Genomic DNA, 24,755 nt, shown 5'->3' with positions numbered 1-24,755 from the left:
GATGTGCAATCTTGAATTCTTTGCAAAGAGCTTTCACCACATTATTATTCAGGTTCGATCCATTATCAGTAATGATCTTACTTGGCACACCATAACGGCATATAATCTGATTCTTGATAAACCTTACAACAACTTGCTTGGTTACATTCTCATACGATGCCGCTTTAACCCATTTTGTGAAGTAGTCAATTGCCACCAAAATGAAACAATGTCCATTCGAAGCTTTGAGCTCAATCATGCCAATCATATCAATTCCCCACATGGAGAAGGGCCATGGGGAGGAAATAACATTCAACAGCGTCGGAGGAACATGAAACTTGTCTGTATAAATTTGACACTTGTGACATTTCTTCACAAACTTGCAACAGTCAGATTCCATTGTCAGCCAATAGTAACCTGCTCACAACATCTTCTTCGCCATTGCATGTCCATTGGAATGAGTACCAAAGGAACCTTCATGGACTTCAGCCATCAACAGGTTTGCTACGTGTCTATCCACACATTTAAGCAAAACCATATCAAAGTTTCTCTTGTACAATACATCTCCATTAAGGTAGAATTTGCGGACTAATCTTCTCAAAGTCTTCCTATCTTCCACAAATGCTTCATTCAGGTAAATCTGACTTTGGAGGAAACGCTTGATGTCGTAATACCAAGACTTTTCATCTTTGATCTCTTCCACAACAAACACATGAGTTGGCCTATCAAGAAGCATCATGGTTAAATTAGGAACTTCATTCCAATACTTCACTATAATCATTGATGCCAACGTTGCAAGAGCATCTGCCATCCGGTTCTCATCTTGAGGTATATGGTGAAATTCACTTTGTAAAGAAAGTTGAAATCCTCCTCGCATAATCTCTACATCGTATTAAACCGAGTTGATTCATCTCCCATTCACCTTTGATCTGATTCACAACCAAAGCCGAATCTCCAAAGACATCTAAATGCTTGATTCTAAGATCAATGGCCTCTTCAAGTCCCATAATGCAAGCTTCGTATTATGCAATATTATTTGTACACTCGAAAGTCAATCTAGCTGTAAAGGAAAAATGCGTGCCTTGAGGATTAATGATTACTGCCAATGCCATTACCATATTGATTAACAGCTCCATCAAATACCACGCCCCAACGAGAACCAGGTTCTGGCCCTTCTTCAAGCAATGGTTCATCACAATCTTTCATTTTCAAGTACAAGATCTCTTCATCAGGAAACTCATACTGTACTGACTGATAATCTTCAATTGGTTGGTGAGCCATATGGTCAGCCAAGATACTACCTTTGATTGCTTTCTTAGATCGGTATTCAGTATCATACTCTGATAACAACATCTGCCAACGTGCAATCCTCCCAGTTAAAGCAGGCTTCTCAAATATATACTTGATTGGATCTATTTTAGATATCAACCAAGTGGTATGATTCAACATATACTGACGCAGACGCTTAGCAGCCCAAGCCAATGCGCAATAAGTTTTCTCAAGCATAGAGTACCGAGTCTCATAGTCGGTGAACTTCTTACTGAGGTAGTAAATTGAAAATTCTTTCTTTCCAGACTCATCTTGCTGACCAAGAACACAACCCATACTATCTTCAAGCACAGTCAAATACGTGATCAATGGTCTTCCTTCAACAGGTGGAGACAAAATCGGAGGTTCAAGCAGATATTCTTTGATACTATCAAAAGCTTTCTGGCTATCTTCGGTCCAATCACAGGACTGATCTTTCCGAAGAAGCTTGAATATAGGCGCACATGTGGCAGTCATGTGTGAAATGAATCTAGAAATATAATTCAAGCGGCCGAGAAAACCTCTGACTTGCTTCTCAGTTTTGGGCGTAGGCATCTCTTGTATTGCTTTGACCTTGGCAGGATCAACCTCAATACCCTTCTCTCTAACAATAAAACCCAACAACTTACTAGAACGAACACCAAAAGTATACTTATTGGGATTCAAGCGGAGTTTATACTTCCTCAAACGCTGGAATAGCTTCAACAAATGCTCAACATGTTCCTCTTCATCAATAGATTTAGCAATCATGTCATCGACATAAACTTCAATCTCTTTATGCATCATATCATGAAAAAGAGTAGTCATTGCTCTTTGGTAAGTTGCACCATCATTCTTTAAACCGAAAGGCATCACTCTATAACAGAATGTTCCCCAGGGTGTAGTGAATGTGGTCTTCTCCATATCTTCGGGTGCCATCTTGATCTGACTATACCCGGAAAATCAATCCATAAACGAAAAGACTTTGAATTTAGCAGTATTGTCTACCAACATATCAATGTGTGGCAGAGGGAAATCATCTTTCGGACTGGCTTTATTCAAATATCTAGAATCAACGCACATGCGGACTTTTCCATCTTTCTGCGGCACAGGCATAATATTGGCCACCCATTGTGGATATTCAGCGGTCACAAGGAAATCAACATCAATCTGCTACTGCACTTCTTCTTTGATCTTCACTGCCATATCAGGATGCGTTCTTCTCAACTTCTGCTTGACTGGTGGGCATTCTGGCTTTAACGGCAATCTATGCTCCACAATCTCAGAATCTGAACCAGGCATGTCTTGATAGGACCAAGCAAACACATCTGAATACTCTCGAAGAAGATCAACCAACCCCTTCTTTGCATCTAGACACAGTCGAGACCCAATCTTCACTTCCTTCACATCATCCTTGGAACCCAAGTTGACTAACTCAATTTGCTCTTCGAAAGGCTGAATGGTCTTTTCATCATGCTCGAGAAGATGAGACAATTCATCACTCACTTCTTCATCACTTTCTTCCTCGGCTTCAAACACATGGAATTCAAAATTTGGAGAAGGAGAAGGATCATTGTATTCAATGGGGTTAGAAACCAACCTGCATAATGATTTGATATTTCTATTTTAGAGAAGTGAATTTTGTGACCAAATATTATACAGATGGACAATTATATTGTTTATTTATGTTTTTTGTGATTACCATTTTCAGAATGAAGCAAAAAGTAAAAACAAAACATCATAGATGTGGATGAATAGAATTAATTTTATTGATGATCAAATTTGAAATGCCTAACAATGTTCACTTCCCCCTTAGGCATAGGAGAAGGATTTTTGAAAACAAATAAAAGAACTTACTTAGATCGATGCAAAATAATAGGAATATCAACAGCAATCCAATTGTTGCAAGCCTTTCCATGAGTCACAAAATTGGTGCAGTCTTCCTCTTAGTCATCCTCTAGCACAACAGCTAAGTGTTGTTCATTGCCATGAATGAACCCTCTGCTACGGAAGCTAAGTTGCATATCCTCTGATCTAGCAGTAGGCAAACCTTGCTGAAAACCCATACCAATTCCACCTTTGTTGTCGGAGACCTCTATCATGCGCCCCCACTGATCAACATTGCCTTCTTCAACAATCTTCCTTGCATCTTTCAATGAGGATATAGGTGCCCCAACTCTCTTTTTAGCAGCAATATATAAGGCCTGGAATGGAGTTCTAACCTCATCCTCAGCTTCAACGTAAGAGAAAGATGACAGGTGGCTAACCAACAATGCCTTCTCCCCTCCAACGATGACTAATTTCCCGTTCTTGACAAATTTGAGCTTCTGATGCAACATGGAGGTAACAGCTCCCACTTCGTGAATCCATGGCCTTCCCAACAGACAACTGTAGGCCGGGTGGATACCCATTACTTGAAAAGTAATCTGAAAATCACTCGAACCTATCTTCCATGGAAGGTCCACTTCACCTATCACTGTTTCGCGCGAACCGCCAAAAGCTTTGACAATTACACCACTATACCTCATAGACGCTCCTTGATATGACATCTTTGAAAGAGTTGACTTTGGTAGTACGTTCAACAAAGACCCGATGTCAGCTAATACATTGGACAAAGCGTCATCTTTGCAATTCATGGAAATATGCAAATCCAGATTATGATTCCTACCCTCCTCGGGGAGTTCCTCATCATAAAAACTGAGGTTATTGCAAGAAGTGATGTTAGCTACTATATGATCAAACTGATCCACCGTAACATTGTGTTCCACAAACGCTTGCTCTAGAACTCTTTGCAGTGCTTCTCTGTGCGCTTTTGAAGTCATTAGCAGAGACAATACTAAAATCTTTGAGGGGGTTTGGAGCAACTGCTCCACCACATTAAACTCACTCTTCTTTATTAGACAAAGTACCTCATCATCATCATTAGCCTTCAAATTGCTGGATTCACCACACTGAAACTTTGGAGCACTAACCAGATTTACAACAGGCACTTCCACCTTCTTATTGACAGTTGATTCTTCCTTATGTTTTGGGAACACCGGCCCAAACACTCGACCGCTACGGGTCACCTTAGTAACATCAGCAATACTAACTGTAGAACTGGTCGTAGGCAATGGAACCTCTTGACCATCTTTCAACATCGTCGCATTGTACTGATATGGAACAACTTTATCGGATGAATACAGGACTGGGTCCACTAACCGTATGACCAATAGTGATACCGATCTTTGACTGTTGCTGTTATTATTACTATTGTCGTACTGAATGACTATTCTTTCCATATTCTTGAAAATGGGCACTATGACATTCACATCATTATCTACATGACGAGATTGAACAATTTGGATCATGCCTTCATCCATCAACCGCTGGATGTCCCTTTTCACTACCACACAACCCCTCGAGTTGACACTGTAGATAGCACAACAGTCATGGTCAAACGCACAATCACTCACCATACAAATGTCCTTATGCATTGCCACTAAGGACTTCCTGATGAAATGAACATCAAACACTTTAAACTCTCAGGGACAACCGTCCACCATGTTAACAGAAGAATATCCATGAGCGGGCATTGGATTTTCTTTCATGTTTGGTGCACGGTCCTCGAAGGATACCATTCCACTCTTTATTAGCTTCCGAACTTCGTACTTGAGCGAATAGCAGTTCTCAATGTCATGACCGGGTGCTGTTTGATGAAAAGCACAACGGAGTTCAGGTTTGTACCACCATGGAAGTGGTTCTGGAATTTGTGGCGGGTTTCTCGGTTGGAGTAGGTTCTTGAGAACCAAAGATGGATACAGTTCTGTATAAGTCATAGGAATCGGGTCAAAAGAGACCTTCTTCCTCTCGAGATTTTGCTGATGATGATTGTTGGTATTGTTGTTGTTGTAGGTGTTTGTTCATTGTTGTGGTTATTGTTGTTGACGTTGTTGTTGTTGCTGAATTGGTGTTGATTGACTGTTTGAAAATACTGGAATTACTGAGGGTACTTTATAATGGTGTAGACGGGATGGTTGACTCTTTTTGATCTGATGCCTCCTCTACCTTCCACTGGAGATTGCATTAGCTTTGTTGTCTTTCTTCTTCCCGAAACTGCTGCCATATCTCTTACTTGATGATGCTTCCTCATTTGGCAATCATCCTTCTCGGATACCTTCTTCAAGCCTCATCCTCATATTTACCATTTCGGTAAAGTCACTGGGGGAACTGGCAATCATACGTTCATGGTAAAATAAACTCAGGGTCTTCAAAAAGATCTTTGTCATCTCCTTCTCCTCTAAAGGTGGGGTGATCTGAGCAGCTAATTCTCTCCACCTCTGCGCATACTCTTTGAACGTCTCCTTATCCTTTTGAGACATAGACCTCAATTGGTCTCTATCAGGCGCCATATCCACATTATACTTATACTACTTGATAAAAGCTTCTCCCAAATCTTTGAAAGTGCAGATGCTTGCACTGTCCAACCCCATATACCATCTTAGCGCATCACCAGTCAGACTGTCTTGGAAGTAGTGGATTAACAGCTGATCGTTATCTTTTTAGATAGACATTTTGCGGGCATACATCACCAAATGACTGAACGAACATGAGTTCCCTCTGTATTTTTCAAAGTCAGGCACTTTGAATTTCACCGGGATCTTCACATTTGGCACCAGACATAACTCAACGGCACTTTTCCCAAACATGTCCTTACCTTTCAACGTTTTCAATTCCTTCCGCAGCTCAAGAAATTGATCCTTCATTTTGTCCATTTTTTCATAAACATCTGGGCCCTCAGATGGCTCGAAATGCTAAATGGTGTCCTCCACACGAGGTAAGGTGTGCACAACGGGAGGTGGCACAGACATGACCGGGCTAGATGCCGACATGGAAGCAAAAGTAGGCGCAAAGCCTTCAGGCATGAAGTTCGGCGGCATTCCCCACGGGAATCCGATGGGCATGGCAAGTGCAAAATGAGCGGTAGTAGCAGGTGTGGTAGAGGTAGCCACCTCTGAAATAACATTCCTTTGAGGAGGAGGAGTTGCGGGTGTTGGAGACGACTGGCTCTCAGCAGCTAGCACTGACTCCACATGGCAGTCAGGTGGGCAATCTCGTCCTTCAACTCTCTATTCTCTTGCTCAAGATGTTCCATGATTCTCAGATGATTGGCGCGAGTGTTGTACCGATGACTCAACTTGGCTGAAGAACAGAAGAAACACCAATGAGACATCTGGCGAAAGAGAAACCTGCTTATACAAATGATGCATGGAATGCAATGCTTGTTTATTTATTTTCATTTTTCAAGGAACTTACTATATCATTTGCAAATATATATATATTAACAACAATTGCAACAATTTGATATGACCCAAAAAATCTTTTTTTATTTATATAATTGGAAGGATTACACTAAGTACAATTTCAGAAACAAAATAAAAAATACAAGAGAAAAGGAGACTAGTCATCCTAAGGATCCCTAACAACAATATCAGAAGGCCTGGATGTAGGCGCGTACTTCATTCGAATGCGTCGAATCTCGGTCTCAAAAGAAGCCTTCATCTGAGTCTTCTCGAGGACAAGCTGATCAACAATCTTCTTCCAAGAGACGGAAGGCTGAGGCATGCTAGAGGAAGATGAAACCTCCGGCTCTCTCTGTCTCTTTGTCACTCGGTCTTCAAGTAGCTCGACAAGTGCATCTTTTTCCTTAGACTCCAACTGTAACTCTTCATGCTTCTTGCTTAAAGCACGAAAACGTTATTCCCACATATCCTTCTCTTGCGTCATCTTGGCGAGTGCGTCTTCCAACTCCTCTACATCTTGGTTAAGGAGAGTTAATGGCTCAACCACAACCATAGATATAGGTCTCTCACAAGGATAAGGGATCTTCGACTCCAAAGCTCTCTTCTTCACCCAAAGAGTGTAAGCTTCTAAAGCTACACAATTGCGCGGACCAAGCTCAGACCTTCCTTTCCTATGTACATTATATTAAGCATGCATAATCTTCTGCTTCAAATGTTGGGGATCTTTACCCTCTTGATATAAAAGACCTTCTAACAAAGTGTTATTAGGTTTGTCTCTCAAGGGGAACCCAAGTTGACGACGAGCCAAAGCAGGGTTGTAGTTAATTCCTCCTTGTGTACCAATGAGAGGCATATTAGAGAATTCACCACAACAATCAATAATCTCCAAACTGCTCAAAGAGGGATCATACCAAACTATATCATCATTAGTGAGAGACATAAGTCTCTGAGACCACCGTAGACATTGTTTGTTCTCCATAAAAGCAGGTGTCTGAGGCAAGTGCAAAATAAACCACTTGTACAGAAGAGGAATGCAACAGACAATAGTTCCACCACCCTTAGAATTCCTTATATGCAAAGAAAAGTACATATCTCCTAACAGAGTAGGCACAGGATTCCCAATCAAGAAAAGTTTAATGGCGTTAACATCAACAAAATCGTCAATGTTAGGGAACAAAGCTAATCCATAAATGGGAAACAAAAAGATAGCTTCAAAAGCGTCCATACTACCGGCTTGAGCAAAAGCAGTAGCTTCCTTGATGAGGAAATAAGATGGCAACCCAAACAATCCTCCTTTCTTCACCCAATGAGCCTCTATCTCAGACTTCTTTAGGTTAAGAGCTTCAGAAATAAGATGAGATATGGGAATATCTTCCAATCCACTAAAAAGTACCTTGCTAGAAACAGGTATTCCCAAGAGATGGGCGTACTCCTCCAACGTAGGCACAAGCTGATAATCAGGAAAAGTGAAGCAACGGTAGAGAGGATCATAGAACTACATTAGCACACTCAGAAGTCCTTCAACCACATCAGCAGACAAGATAGATAGTAGCTTCCCATGACGTTTTTTGAAGTGCAAGGGATCTAATACAAAGGATGCTAGCTTCCTTAACTCTTTCAAGCTGGGACATCTGAAACCGTACTTATTAGTGTTCCTTCGTCCATAATCCATGGTCTGAAAATATTTGCAAATAATACCTCATTTCCTTGAAATTTTTGTGTGATGAATGTTATGATGCGCATGAATGCATGAATGCAACAATCACAAATAAGGGATAACACACAAGGCAAGCAAACAAATGTCAAGGGATGAATCAAGTCATTCTCAAGATCAATCATCCATTTTGGTGGATTATGGTTTACACCTTATCAACACCCAAGTTCCATTGATATTGACAAGACTTGATTGGATCAACCAAGAATCAAGGGTTTGTTGTGAGTCACGAGCATGGAGTCTGGGTAAGAACCATCCCAAAGGAGTGAACTAAGGATGAAACCTATAGATCATGTTCTAAAGAGTTCCCAGAGTCTTAATTCCATCTATCGGATATTACAGGTTAAGATGACTGACTCATCGACCCATAATATTCTCAAGAGAAACTCGTCCTAGTGTAGTATCGCGTAACAACTGTTATCAAGTCTACACTTGCACAGTCTCCACACTACATCCTAAATAGGCCAAGAAGGGGTAAATGTTCTACGGTCCTCAGCTTCTCGGACCCAAATTAGAGGTAGTAATGCCTAACCACAAATACTTGTGTGACACTTCCAAAATCCAGAAGTGTCTCCACTGAGCAGATGAATCTCAAGCCAACATGTTAAGGACTACTCCACACTAGTCGAACATGACTATACCATCCTCCTATCTTAATTGCACTAAAGTTCGGGTTAGAACTTATCTCACCACTCAGAGATCACCAAGCACAACAAGCAGATTATATCACACAAATATACATACATCACATATATACAATTATATACACACAAAAAAGTAGGATAAACCCACTGGAGATTACTCCCCAGCAGAGTCTCCACTTAATTTTTGTAGCGATAAATTCATGATAATCAAGCTATGGATAAGCAAGACATCAAATAACAAGAGTCGCCACCGCGCTTTTATTGTTTCCAAGGGAAAAGGGAAAAGTACGAACAAAACCCAACAGTAAGAAGTTTTCAAATCAAAACTAATAAAATGTCAGAGATTACAGATAAGGGGGTTGGTTACACAGAGGGAAGGTGTTAGCACCCAAAGTGTCCTAGGTACTCATAGGGAGCCTTTTTTTGTGTGCATATGTGTTTGGAAAAAAGTGATGTTTACAAACAAATAGAATGGGGGATGAGAAAAGAATTTATTAATTATATTTTTGTGTTTGACAAGACCTTCGGACTTGTGCCTACGTACCAACATAAAAATGAGGGATCAAAACCTCATAGTTTGTGGTATAAATTTCAAAGTAGATGTATTGCTTTTAACAAAAATTAAATTTGAAAGGCACCAAGGCCTAAAATGGTTTGAATGAGTTAGTTCTTTTTGGCTTTTGAAAATTTTAAGTCAAGTATAGTTAAGTTTATTTACAAGTTTGATTTAAGAAAAGAAGTTTGAAAAGGCAATGGCATAAGGCCAAAGTTTCTAGTTTGCAAACGAGTCTAAGTTTAGAAAATAACAAGTTCAGACAAAGAAGTTTTTAAAAGGAGGGAGAGATTTTGAAATTAAAGAGATGGGGAGAAGATGAAGAGACTAATCCTAAACATAAATTTAAAAGTTAAGAGTTGAAAAGATCTGACCGATGGGCAGCAATCCAATATACAAGAATGTCATATAGAAACCCCAGATTCCCTTGGACATTAGAATCAAGCAACAAACAATGCATACAATATTACCTTGAAGAGAAAGGCATCAAATAAAGATAGCCCCATCCAAGCTTCAGCCACTCCATGATCTCCTTCAAATTTTCTCATGTAACAGATGAATTCCACAAGTCACGGGTTTAAAATAACAGCTACACAATGATCATGTTGCAGATAAACTCAAAGGGATCTTCAATGATATATCAGATGAAGTTTCAAATGCCAAGCACTTGGTTACATGAAAGTTGGCATTGGCCAAGTCTTTTTTCATAGGGATGTTGTCTAAATTCTAAGTCTAATTGCCCAAGATCTAACCAACAGTCCACACAATTGTTTTTTAGGGTTTTTGTTTCTTATTATGTACATTAACAGTCAAAGACCAACACAAACAAACAAAATATACACAAATAAGATATATCACACAATATGGTCCAAGTGGACAAAGTGAAAAGGCATTAATATAAACAATTAGAATGGTATGAATAATGACAAATGAATAGAGCTTAAAAATTAAAGTGCATTAAAAGTAAATGGCTTGAAATTAAATGTTAGTTGTTAGTGAATTAGAAGTTAGTATTGTTTTTGCTTCCTTTTTTTTAGTCATTCTTTGGAGAACACTCAACCCACTTATCACAAGCATGGATCCTTGAACCAAGACATCTTCCAAAGGAAGGAAAAAAGGCCAAGTTTCCACACAATACCATGAAAGAGGGGAGACTTACAATCTCACTGACTAGAATGCTCTGCCTTTTGTATTAAAAATTTAGCGCTATGTTAAGCAATCGTAATTAGACTTATGTAGAAGTCACAACTATTTGAGGCTGGGTAATAGAATTTTGGTATTAATGCATGTTAGAGACGTAGTATAATAGACTATGCTCATGAAACACACCACACACAAAAAGAATATGCAAAAGAGGTGGCGTAAACTCATCCATACTTATTTTAATTTTTCAATCAACTAGCCTTAGGATTTAGAGACATCATAGACCAAATGAAATGGACGCATAAAGAAGGGGAATTAGATGAAGAGGGAGGGGAATGGATCAAAACTCAAATTGGTCAAAGGAGGACTTTTACCAAATTAAGATCTTTCATTCATTTTGGGAGATGGAACGTACATTCCATCAATCCCCTAAGTCCAATGATATTAACCTACCAAAGTCAAATCAACCTTGACTAAGGCCCAACAACACAAGTCAAACTTATACAAACCATCAAAATAGCTCAACATAATTATTTGGCATTTATTCAATTTAAAATATTAAAATTAAAGCATTAAATTAAATATGGTTTGTCAAATTCCTAAAACCTGATCAAAACACCAAAGAAATGGCCATGAGATTTATCATAGGTCAAACAAGGTCAAAGGACCTTGGAGAAAAAATTTCAGAATTTTTAGAGACTTAAAAGTATTTTTAAACAATTAAAAATATTCACAAAATCAATTAAATCATGAAAAATATTAATAATGATCCAAAAATAATTTTAATTCAAAATACTAAAGAGGAATTTATTTAAATTTTTTTGGTGAAAGTACCATATTTTTTGGATCAATATTAAAATTAATATTAATTAATGAAAATCAAATGAAATAAAATGAAAATTAGAAAATCAAAAAAACGTGGACCACTTGATCTCCCTCATTAATTGTGGTGGCAGATCAAGTGGATGGAAACGCGCGTTCCATGGTGGAACTTAGTCAGCGCGCCACACGCGTGGTAATCACAATCAAAGCCCAAGATTAAAATATTTTAAATGAGATCAATGGCTCAGAACCTGTCCAGCACACCACCGGCACTGGACCTCTGGTCACCTTCTCAGACGAGGACCACCGGACTGGTTCACTCATCACCATTAAGAAAATGAAAAAAGAGGACATGATCTGAAAGGAAAAATGGCGTAGAGCCCGAATCTGACCTCAATTTTAACTAACTCCACACATATAGAAAGATATGAGGAGTTGAATTTTGAGGTGTATCAACTGAGTTGCCTCTATTTTACCTCAAAGCAACTCAACCTTCTTGCCTACATTGGTAGCACTTCAGACAACCAAAGATCTAAGAGAATTGAGTGAGAATCGAAGAGAAGAAGTTTTCTGAAATTTACCTTCAATGATGTGCAGAAATGGATCTTGCTTGCTTCAAACTTGATCTGATCACACTTGAGAAGCTTGCAGATGAGGTTTGACAATGGTACAAAGCTTTGGATCCTGGAGTTTTTGAATCTCCAAACAATGAGATTCAAACTCAATTTTCAAGTTGAAAATTCTCAGGTTTTCCTTTGAATGGCGAGGGTCTCAATTGAGGGGCAAAGTTGGCACGCAAGATGTCTTTGAAATGAGCTCCAAGGGCTTGTATTTATAGCATTTGAGAATGATATTTGCACACTTGAAAAATTGCTAAATTTGGACATGGTGATGCACAAGCTTGCATGGGCGTGTACAAGCCCATGAAGCAATCCAATTTGATCCATGTACAACTGTTCTGAAGTTCAAATGAGGCTTGGATGTCAAGGCAATGTGAAATGGGATTTTGAGAATTTGATTTCTTCCAATGATACAACTTTGTTAAGACCATGTGCAACCCTAGCAAATCTCATCCAAAATGCATGACATTAGGTTCTTTGGAAAGCTTAGATCAAGAGGAACAACTTTGATGTTGGATACTCTTTCATTTGGAACTTGGATCATGGGGAATTTTGAGGTGGAAGTTTGGAAATTTCAACATGTTGAAATTTTTTCTAAGTGTTAAGCCATATATCTCAATATTCCACCTTGCCTCACTTTTTATGTGAGCTTCAAATGAGAAAAGTGTATTCATCAAAGTTGTAGCTCTTTAAAAGACCTTCCAAATTGTCACCAATTTCAGGTCATTTTGATTTAGAATGATAGAGTTATGCATTTTTTAAGTTGAGGAAAATCACTTGTTCAATGGTATAGGGCAAAAATGACCTATAATGTATCCTCATACCACATGCTCATAAAAGTTGAATTAACTCCCACTCCAAACATCAAAGTTGAAGTAGACATCTTGAGTTTGATTGTGCAACTTGGAAATATTTCATCTCATAAAAATTGCGCAAGTTATGGCCATGGGAAGTTGACTTTCAAATTAGGGTTTAGACAAAATGACCTATAATGTTTCAACATAGAAAATGATTTTCCAAGCAAAACTAGCTCTAGGTCTCAACATGAAAGTTGTTTGGAATTCCATTTATAGTAAAGTTTCTCTTGGAATCATTTTCATATGGTGAAAATTGTAGGATATAGGGTCTAGGAGACCCAGTTTTGATAAGATGAATTCATCTGGCCAACCACCATCAACCAACTTGCTAACCTCCAATTCTCTTGAATTTTTAGGCTCATGGTAGATCATATATGCACAATATGATGAATTTTGAAGTGTCCCTTGAGAAATTTGATCAATTGGTGAGATAGCTTGTTGAGGAAATTACTCAAGATACCCAGTCAAACTAGGGTTTCCAAGGCAAATCACCTTCAAACTCTTGAAGAATATTTGATCAATATGACATGTAGAGATCATTGGGACTCATATATGATGCTTTGAGACATTGTGGATCAATCTTTGATTGTGCTCTTAGCCATGAGTGTCTTAAACCCTAGGTGTGAACTTGATAGATCAATGGTGATCATGCCCTACCTACAAAAGAGTTAGGAAAATGCAAAGACATATTTTTGGTATTTTGGTTAGTAAAATGACAATATACAAGTATGATACAATCACATGGTGCTTGGTGATATCTCCCAAAACAAACCCAATGAAAGAGGGGTAAGGAGGATGCCAAGGTGTGATTCCAATGCTAATGCATATGATGATATAGCATGAGGGATCTTAGGGTCAAAATTAGGGTCTTACAATATCTTTTTTCGTCAGCACATTGCCCTATCAACGAAGAATAATCCTCCTCCATTCGCATGGCCAAATTATTCTTTGACGATTCATTACTTTTGCTCAGTTATATGTTTTCTCAAATTCGTCCAAGCATTTTCGCTGTTTTGGACTAGGTTGTTTAAAAATCCGCGCTCCAGTATCAATGGATATCATTTTAGATTATAATCGATACCTAAGAACCACTTAATTTTGTAACCAAGTCGGAATGCATGAATTAGATTATAAAATAAGTTTAAACTAAAATTCTCGTATCGATAGTAACATATCATACAATAGGTCATAACATAATCCCCATAACCCCTAGTCCCTAATGGACTACTCACTCACGGTGAGGGAAAACATAATTAAAACAATGATCAACATCATATTCATATCAAATAGTTAAAATAGATGAACAATAGAATACGAACGAATAAGAAAACCTAAACTATGATTAATTTTTGATCCACAACTGCTCCCTTGGAGATTTGAGTTACAGAGAAAAATAAGACAAATAATACGTAGAAACTTTCTGAATAAAATTGGGATCCTAAAACTCTTAACAGGCTTTGAGCTTTATAGAGAAAAATATAAAGTGCATAATATCCTTGGTTTTATCACTATTCAATCAGAATTATATCAGATCAAATATTTCCTAAGAGCCAAAATAAAAGATAATTGGTCTAATTTTGAAAACAAATCAATTTACTCTCACCTCCCTGCTACGGCCAGAGCAGCTGTTACAGGTGGCCGTAGTAGGTATCTAACTTTTGTACTGGGGGAGCTTTCAAGGGGGCGCCTAGGGTTTTTGACTGCTATGGCCCACAACAGCTACTACGAATGACCGTAGCAGCCCTTTAGTTTTACTGTGGATTTTTTTTGTCTTTTTCCGTTTTGCCTTGTTATGCTTGTCTTTGTTCCCTCTTTGTCTTTGATGCTCATTAGGCCTTGAAAATATCAAGAATGCATAAACCAAAGCATAAAACATGGTATTGAAAGTAAATTGAAAATAATGCGATAAAATGCTAAGAGAAAATGACTAGAAATAACGATGCAAAGACAACTATCACTCAAATACAAAACTTTCTCAATTTTCATTTAAGTATATTGAGCCAAAATTTTATGAAACTTTCTGCATAAATTTTTAACAGCGTCATTAAAGTTTCATTCTCAAAATTCGGACCAATATAGTATTATACATTTTGAAATGTTTACTTAGAAGGGAAGATCAATTCTCGTCATTGATACAAGTTTAAATCTTCTTCATTACTTATTCAAAATTTTGTATTGTTCACTATGTGTTAAGGATCATTGTACTTAAGTGAAAGTGGTGTGCTTTCTCTTATTTGTTATAAAATCAAAAGGTGTCGTGGCTTTGTGATTGTGTTAGATAGTTAATAAAGTCAAGTTGATTGACTGTAATGTATCTGAAATAGTGAAATCTCTCCCAGGGTGTGAGGGGAAGGGATAACTCTTGTTTGGAAAGAGGAACCAAAATATATCATTGTGTTCTTTACTTTTACATTAGTTCTGAAAAATTAAGAACATAATTGCTAATGATTCCAATCAAGAAAATTTCAAGAACACCAATTAATCTAATTCACCCCTACCTCTTAGATACATTTCATACTTACATTTGGCATCATAATAGGTTATAGGTAACATGTTACTAAAGATCCAAAAATGGCTTTCACAAATCCAGTTTTAGAGATGGGGGTAGCAACAACAAGCCTCCATTGTTCTATGGTGAATACTTTGATTTTTTGGGAAATACATATGAAGGCACATATAGAAGTATAAGGATAAGAAGTTTGGGATGCTGTAGAAAATGGTTCGTTCATTCCCACAAGTGATGTCAATAATATTGGTACCACTAAAATCAAAAGCTCATTGGATGAAGATGATAAGAAAGAGGTATTATACAACAAGAAAGCAATCAATGTACTTCAAGAAGCACTAAGAATGGATGAATTTTTCTGTATTTCTCAATGCACAATAGAAAAAGAAATTTGGTATACGTTAGTGTTCACTCATGAAGGAACCGCTGAAGTAAAAAGATCAAGGTTGAACATATTATGTCAAGAGTATGAATTATTCAGAATACAACCCGAAGAATTAATCATGGACATGCAAAAAAAGTTTGATATTTTACGAAGTGTTCGCACGCTCACGGAAAATTGATTCAAATAGAGTCTCCATCGAACTTTTTTTATTCTAAAGAATGAAATGGAAAATATCGATAAAACCCTTACAAGAAAAGGAAAATGGTCGTCCAAATCAGATTCGGGTTCGGGAGTCGATTACGCAAGAGGAAGGTATTAGAACGACTCACGTCCGTTGTACTCAATGAGAACCTTTTAGTTAAACTTGTGATTGAATGTTAGAGATCGTTAATTATTTTCTTCGATTTATTGAGTGAGAAAATAAAGAAGATATTTTTAGGTTTTTTATTAATGTGTCTGACAAGATTTTAAGATCCTGCTCCTACATATCTCTAGGTGCGATGGAGAACTCAAGGATATGTAGTTCTTTGTAGCAAAGAACTATTTGTTGTTTGCTTTTAAAGAGTGACACTTTAGACATATGAGTGGTTAAATCTTTACTTGTTTCTCTCTCTTGGAGGCGGAAGCCTTTGTTTGTTTCACATCGATATGGATAACGTGTACTCATTTCTGAAAAGGTTTTTGAAATCAAACAAAGGGCGGAAAACAAGTTTGATTTGTTTGAGTATGTTTTAGGATTTGAAAGAAGAATATTTCTAACTTACAAGTGATTACCACTTGGGTCTAATATTTGGAACTATGATTTGACCTTTTACTCAGATAGTCTTTTTCTTTCTAATTTGTTTGCAAAAGTATTTGAATATTTAAAAGTGTTTTAAGGCAAAAGACAAACACTTATGCTTGCAAGTTATTACAACTTAGGCTTAGTGTTCAAGACTATGGTTGAACCTTTCACCAAGGTAGTCTTTTTCTTTCAGTTTATTTCAAAAAGAAGCACACTTGTATTTTGCTGAAAAATGAAGTATTTATGACTTACAAACGACTATCATTTGGTCTTAATACTCGGGGCTATGATTGGACCTTTCACCCATGTATCCTTTTTCTTTCATTATTGTTAAAAGTGTCAAAGTCTACATTAGTCATTTTGAATTTGATAATGAAAATATATTGGTATTAGGTCAAGCGTTTATTTACGTCGTGATAGGAATTGAGTTATGAAAATGGTTGGGAAGTTAAAAATTTGATAGTGAAAATAGTTTGACTTGAAGAGATACCTGATGTTGGATCAAGCACTTGTGGCGCATTCTATTAAATTTGATTTAGGAAAAGACTTGACGTTGGATTAAACATCTGTTGTTCTCTTTTCTTTTAAAAATGGTTCTTTTTACGTTATTTTTAATTAATTATAAGCTAATAGACACAAAACAATATTATTACAAACTAAAGGAGAGGGATACATTTTGTTAAATGGAGATAATGAGAAATAAAATAAGCAAATAGATTCAACAATAAAGAAAGAAAAGAAAATCTAAGGTTTAGTAACAAAGTAATTTTAGACCAAATTAATAAAATAATTAATCAATTTAATAAAAAATAATTAAAAAATAATTAATTAAAGTTTAATCAATCAATTAATTAATTAATTAATTAAAATTTAATAAAAAGATTAATTAGTTGAATAAACATAAATTAATCAAAATAAGAAAAAATAATAAAAAGAAACAAAAATATAAAAGAGGGAATGGGCCAAAAAAACAAAAAGGAGGCCCAATACAAAGGCACCGAAAAAGAAATCCAGGGGGTGGAAAGCAATATGGGCATTGGGCCATTGAGGAAAGGCCCACAAGAGAGTTAAAATATTGACTTAATCCTGGCCACATGATTAGTAGACTAGGTGAGTCAAACTCAATCACACGGCTGAGGGTGAGAGTGCATGGGAATACATTCAAGGATAAACGCACTGGGAGTCATGACAATATGGAGCAAGACATGGAGCATAAGTGGCATATGGAGCTGCCACTTGCCGCTGCCAGACAAGAACTATGGTTGGTCTTTAAAAGATGAAAATAAAATAAAAAGTTCATTTGAAACTTATTCTCTCTTTACACTATCTCTCCCACCAAACCCTCTCAACTCTCTATGCAACTTCGAGCGAGTTTCGGCCACCTTTTATCCGATCAAAAACAAAAGAAATACTCACTTCTACCTAAACGAAACCTTCTAAGTTCGAATTTGAACTCAGAATTATCCAAATCTCCTTAAATCGTCCAGACCGGCCTGTAAGAATTGAAACCTTAAATTAAAAGAAACCTCACCCAAACAGTGTCTAATGCTTTAACCTTCAACATGAAATCTCTTCGTCTCGAACCCTTGATCATAAGCCCTAAATTGAAGTCCTCAACAAATTCCTCACAAGGCCGGATCGGAGAAAAATGTAAATGAAAACCCTAACCTCTAAAATCAACATCCACTCAAAAACAACCTTAAAACCCTATCTTAATTAATGATACAACACCAAAATCAATAAATATAAACAATTATTTCATGATTTCTACCCACACAGAAGAAATACAAATAAACCTATGTTCTAAGATTCAATCGGATTCGAAATAAACAATTACAAGTATGGTTATTGTCGCAACCTGAAAAATACAGTGGTGCGAAAAAAACAACCGGCGAGAGAAAATGATGACAGAAGAGCCGCCACCGTGCGTTATTTATCCCAAAGGAGGGAAAGGAAACGCTCGAAGTAAACCTGAAGAGAAGGAAAGGAAAAGACAAGGTCTCGCAACCAAATCTTGGGTTCGGGAGTCGATTATGCGAAGGGAAGGTATTAGCACCCCTACGCATCCGTAGTACTCTACGGGATCCACTCTTGTTATTCTTGTCTAAAGGGTGTGTGTGCTTATCTAATGTACTATTTACTAAAAGGGTCAAGAGAAAAATGACTCGCACAGATATCGCATCCATTGCATACGTATCTCATCTAAATATGAGAATCAGAGTCTTCGTAGCTCGGCTACCTATGGGTTAAAGAGATGTGTGCTCGCTAAGAAATCGCGTCTTATGCCTACGTATCTCATCGGGAATGAGAATCAGAGCAAAACGTAGTTCAAACTAACTACGGGAACAAGGGTCTCAATTGCAACTAGGGCAAGAGAAAAGGAAGGTCTCGATCGCAACGAGGGCGAAAACAAACAAAGATTAGTTGTTAGTTGTCAGTCAAACTCGGCAAGACATCGCATCTTGTGCCTACGTATCTCATCTGAACATGAGAATCAGAGTTGCCGTAGTTCGGCTACATAGGGCTTGCCATCTGAACATGGACTTACAAAGGAGGACACCAGTTGTGTCAAAGGAGAGTGGGCGATGTGTTCACGTCCTAGCAGTAGGTGTCGCAGCTCGCTGAATCGAGTCTTAGGCAGTTACCTCTTTGCAATAGGACATACTACATGCCACAAGATCGGAGACGCTCGGAAAGGTCTAAAAGAAAGGGGGAAGTTCTGCCCTAGAGTTGTCGTGCAATATGTACTTAGGTGTTAGGATTCACAAATCTACATTCGGAAAAGCGTCATCTATCTCTACTCAACAATCGTGGCCGAAACATTGTTTTGTATCTCTTATGACAATACATCTTTCATTTTAAAAGGTTTTTGATTGGTCGCACGACGGTGAGAAAAAGAGTTTGATTGGTTGGATGTGCTTTGAGAGATGGCGAGAACTAGGATTGGCGAGATATACATCTCGAATCCTAGCCTCAAGAGTGCATGGTATACACCATGTTCCATTTCCACCTTTATTGAAAAAGTGTTAAATAAGAATTAGGTATTTTTGAATTTGATTGAGAAAGGGTTTGAAGAAACCGCATTGACAATTTTAGACGATGGCGAGAGCTAAGATTGGCGAGATATACATCTCGAATCCTAGTCTCAGGAGTGCATGGTATACACCAAGTTCCATTTCCACCTTTATTGAAAAAGTGTTAAATAAGAATTAGGTATTTTGAGTTTTGTTGTGAAAATGACTTGACCTAGATCAAGTATTGATGGACGTTTGAGAAAGATTTGAATGAGTGTTTGATAGAGCAAAGTGGATAAATTGGATGATGGCGAGAGCTAGAATTGGCGAGATATACATCTCGAATCCTAGTCTCAGGAGTGCGTGGTATACACCACGTTCCACTTCCATCTTTATTGAAAAAGTCTTGACTATGAATTAATATTTTTTGAGTTTTTATTAGAGAAAATGGCTTGACGTTGAATCAAGCATTTGATGAAAGTTTGAAAGAAAGGGAATAGAATAGGAGGGCGAAATGAATTGATTTGTTTATTGAGAAAATACTCGACGTTGGATCGAGTAATATTTTTTGTATTTTTTCAGAAATGGTGGATTTTACTCTTGTGTTAGTGTCTAAAACAAATAGAGAAATAAAACAATACAACATTATATACACATTGGGGAAGTGGGGTACATTTTGTCAAATGGGGATTCAAAATCATGAAATAATTAGATCAGACCCAAACAACAAATGATGCGAAATATGAGTGTAAGTGCAAGAGAACCGACTCATTGTAAGAAAGCCCAAGAGTAAGCTATGTGAGGTTGATGGCGACGCTTAAAAAGCAATCGACTTACAAGGGTATGGAAAATGGGCTCGACATTAAATCGAGAAAAATATGATTTTTATAGTTTTAAAATGGTTTTGAATGAATGATGAAATTAAAAGAAAACAAATCTATGTTATGATAATGAAACTATGAAAATAATAAAGCATAAACATAACAAAAAATGTTAAAAGAAAAGAAAATGCTACATATGGGTATTGAACCCACCCCACTCAAGACTATGATACTACCCTTCTCCACCAAACCACTCATGGTTATTTATTATTTTGATGCTACTTTAAATATATAAACCAAAATAGATTAAACATTAGAATAAAAACTAAAATAAAAAAAAAGTCTGTTGGACTACCAGTAGTTAAACCCAGCCGCTTGGCTGTTGGGTTTTTCAATGGGGATAAGTTGAAAACATAAAAACAATTATTAACTAAACCTAGGAATTCTAAGCAAAACCTTTAATGTTTTTTAAAAAACCTATTCTGTTTAAAAATAAATCAAGGAAAAGATAAATTGGAATAGTAACAGACTCGTTCTCTCCCCATCTCACGCTCTCGGCAAGTTCGCTCTCTCCTCTCACGAACGCGCTCCCAAACTCGAAGAAATCTCTCTCAATCGCTCTCGTCGCTTACCCTCAGCATCTCTCTCAATCGCTCTCGTCGCTTACCCTCAGCATCTCTCTCAATCGCTCTCGTCGCTTACCCTCAGCATCTCTCTCAATCGCTCTCGTCGCTTACCCTTCGCTTACCCATCGCTCAACCTCGTTAACCAGAGAGAGTGCAAACCCATGGTTTTAAAAAGAGAAGTCAAGCGGTAATCTCACCTTTGGCGTCGACAATGAATCAGGTGAGCTTGAATCTATCTCCTCTCTTCCAATACTGGCCTTTTACTTTGATTTCTGGGATTTAGGGTTTTTGTTTTGCTTTTAAGTTTCAATTCCGCCTCCAGTGTTTTTTTGTTGTTAATTCCTCCCCCTTACTGATTCGTTCTCTATTTATGCTTTACAAATTAGGGTTTCAATTGGTGTCTTTGGTATTCCAGAAGAGTAACATTTTCTTTGAATTTTGTTTCTATTCCAATTTGGGAATTTTCTGGATTTTCAACTGACTTGCCAATTGCTTTGTGTTTTGTTACTGCAGTAAAAAAATGAAAACATGAGGAGCTCAAACACGGTTCTTTTCACGTGGCCTTGGCTTTGCTTGGATTTGTTGCTACTTTTTCTCCTTTGTTTTTTGGATGATTTACCCTTCTTACTACCTTTCCCTTCTGGTTGTGTAGAAGATGACTCTTTATTCTGTGAGGTCTCGACAGGAATGCCTAGCTCTTAAAGTGAGCTCTCAAGTGCTGACTTAGATTGAGGTTTTGCCATCTGTTGGTCATCGAGAATATGTCCTTTAGACTGCTTAGTTTCGAGCATCTCAATCTGCTGCAACTTCTTCCTCATAGCTCGAACTACTTTGGAGATTTCACTATCAGGATCATCCTTGGGCTGTAGAAAGGAACCTGAATTTTTGAGCTTTCTCCAATTTCAGTGCAGATATTTTCATGGGTTTGTCATAGGTCTTTTATATCAGCCCATGTCAATTTGAACGTAAATATGCCACGGCCAGATTTGATCTTAGGGATACTCGTGACCAAATCAATGAAGCTTGTTTGAGCAACTGTGGTACTATCTAGAAGATCAATGGAGCTTAAGCAGAATGGTATCCCGTCCTTTGAAATTTGAACAGGACAGTCAAGAACGTCCGCACCATCTGATATGGCATTGTTATACGCTAAGTTGGTACAAGCTGGATAATCTCCACTTGCTCCAAATTTTGAGATAATCAAGGTTTTATCTCTTCTCGTAGCATTTGTGCCTAGGCGGGCAAAGCAATCAATTGCTTCTGATGGAGTTATGGGAAAATCAGTCAGCACACCATCAACAGAGAAATCACCGTTATCAATGAATTGGAGGTACTCAGCAAGAGGATCATAGCTGTAATTAGAGCTTGATACAAAATCATTTGCAAAATCTGATGCATCAACTTCAAGCCCCGCTTTATGTGCATCTGAAACCAAAGTGGTATGTGGTTGCAAATAACCAGCAGCATCTATTGGCCATATATATCCTTTGGGAACAAGAATTCCAGAAGCAAAAGTCTTGATAAAGGTAAGATTTATCCATTAGCTCATGCCTTTGGATGATGGAATATGATGGTGCATCATTTCCTTGTTTCTGTTTGAGGTTTATGGCAATGTATCAATTGGTTTTGCAGGCTGTTGCTGCTGTTTGGTGGTAGGCTCATGTTGATGCAGGATTTTTATGACATGATGGATCACTACAGTAGCAGGGCATGCATTTCCAGGGTTTGGTTAGATGCTTGGTCCAAGGACATCTGCAAATTACTCCCAACTTCCTGCTATATGGCCTTGCAAAGATGTTATGGTCTTGACTGGATTGCTTGCAGGTCTAAGGCCAATGCTTTTGGTTGATTTCATGACTTGACATTACATGTGTGACATGAGCTATTTTGATGCCTTACTAGATATGTAACCTACTGGCTTGCTATTTTAGTGTGGTACCAAGCAATGAACATGGTTGCAAGCTAACTTGGGTTGATTTGTACTTTCTTGCAGGCTGATGTGAATGATATGCAACCTCGCTAATCTCGACCAGCTTCTTCTGCCATGGCCATTTACTGATGAATTTGTGGCAACATTCAGAAATGTGTAGGCCCTTTGTCACAAGCCCGCGATGAGCACAAGCAGTGAGAACGCCGAGAAAAGCGATTTTATCCGGTATTATGCCACGAGATAGCATCTTCTCAAACATCTCAGTAGCTTCTTTGGCTAGTCCGTGGAATGCATATGCACATATCAATGAAGTCCAAGTAACTAGATCAGGCTGTGAAGTTAATTCAAAGCATTTAAATGCACTAGCAATGCTACCACATTTGGAGTAAGCACTGATCAAAGAATTGGCAACAGATAAAAAATCATGACACGATAACTTAACCGCAAAAGCATGTGCTTGAAGTGTTTCGGTAATGGCAGAAGCGTAGCCACATGAACTAATAACGCTGGAAATAGTCAATTCATCGGGAAGAAACCCTTCCCGAAGCATCTCTCTGAGAAGCCTCATAACTTCATTGCCATCACCATGATTTCCACACCCAACAACCATGGTGTTCCATGCCACAACATTTCGAATCGACATCTCGTCGAATACTCTACGTGCATCAATTATATTTTTGTTTTTGCTATACATGTTGATCAATGCACTAGCCACTAAAACATCTGAGTCAAACGACTGTCTCAGAACAAGACTGTGAATCTGTTTTCCAAAATCATAATATCCCAAAGCATCATCACTTAGTACACTCAACATGCTACTAAAAGCCTCTTCTGGTAAACAATTGAAGGTATAGCAAGAAATCATCACATTCCACATAACCAAATCTCTAAAAGGAGCAACACAAAACACCCTCCTAGCATTTTCAACAAAACCACATTTCGCATATAAATCAACAAGAGCACAGCCAACAAAACAATCCAAATCAAATCCAACTTTCACTGTAAAACAGTGCAACTAAATTCCCATCTCAGCATCATAAAACCGAGCACAAGAACAAATCAAACCATTTAAAGTTATATAATCAGGAACCACCATTTCCAACAGCATCCTTTTAAAATAAGAAAAACACAGCTGCTTACGATCCAATTCATTTTCATTGTCGCATGATTCAACAATACCGCGAATCATAATATTCCACGACACAACATTTCTCACAGGCAATCCATCAAACAACTTCTCTACATCTTCAGTTTCTTTACATTTAAGATAAACACTCAAAATCTGATTTTGCAAGGAAAGAACATGACAAAATCCAAACTTTATTAAACGGGCATGTAACTGTTTTCCTTCAGGAAGATAACCCTTTTCGGCTGAGATTTTGAGGGCGTTGGAACAAAACAAACGAACAGTGTCATGGTCTTCAAAATAAGTTTGATCAGGAATTGACATAGAAGCTCTGAGTCTGCTTGTGGAGCTACATGGATGATGGGGTTGGTAGGAAGAGAAAGTGCCCATGTCAAGCTTGTATACTCGGAGCATGAATGTTTAGTTGCAAGTTTTCCACAGAGTTCCCAAATAGGAACCAACGTTGGACACCCCAAGATGTCGTTTGCTTTAATATTTTCCCACTGTGTCCATCTAAGTTTAAAGACCCATTAGTCAAATGAGAAGAGATTTCATCTGTGTTACCAGTGAATTATCTATTAAAATCCATGCAAATGAACGATGACCTTCGGCCACTAGCTTGATTCCGACGATAACCAGGCTCGGTCCCTCTTAAAAAACTC

The 24,755-nt window shown here is 37.8% G+C and overlaps 1 pseudogene; it reads right to left on the bottom strand.

Annotated features, from left to right (window-relative positions):
• Positions 1 to 21,735: 21,735 nt before the first annotated feature.
• Positions 21,736 to 24,483, bottom strand: LOC127079296 (pentatricopeptide repeat-containing protein At2g46050, mitochondrial-like; annotated as a pseudogene).
• Between the last annotated feature and the right edge of the window lie 272 nt (positions 24,484 to 24,755).

This window comes from Lathyrus oleraceus, chromosome 5 (assembly GCF_024323335.1).
Source record: "Lathyrus oleraceus cultivar Zhongwan6 chromosome 5, CAAS_Psat_ZW6_1.0, whole genome shotgun sequence".
NCBI classification, from domain to species: Eukaryota; Viridiplantae; Streptophyta; class Magnoliopsida; order Fabales; family Fabaceae; genus Lathyrus; species Lathyrus oleraceus.
Note: the sequence above shows the minus strand (reverse complement) of the source record. Positions and strands in the feature narration are given on the sequence as shown.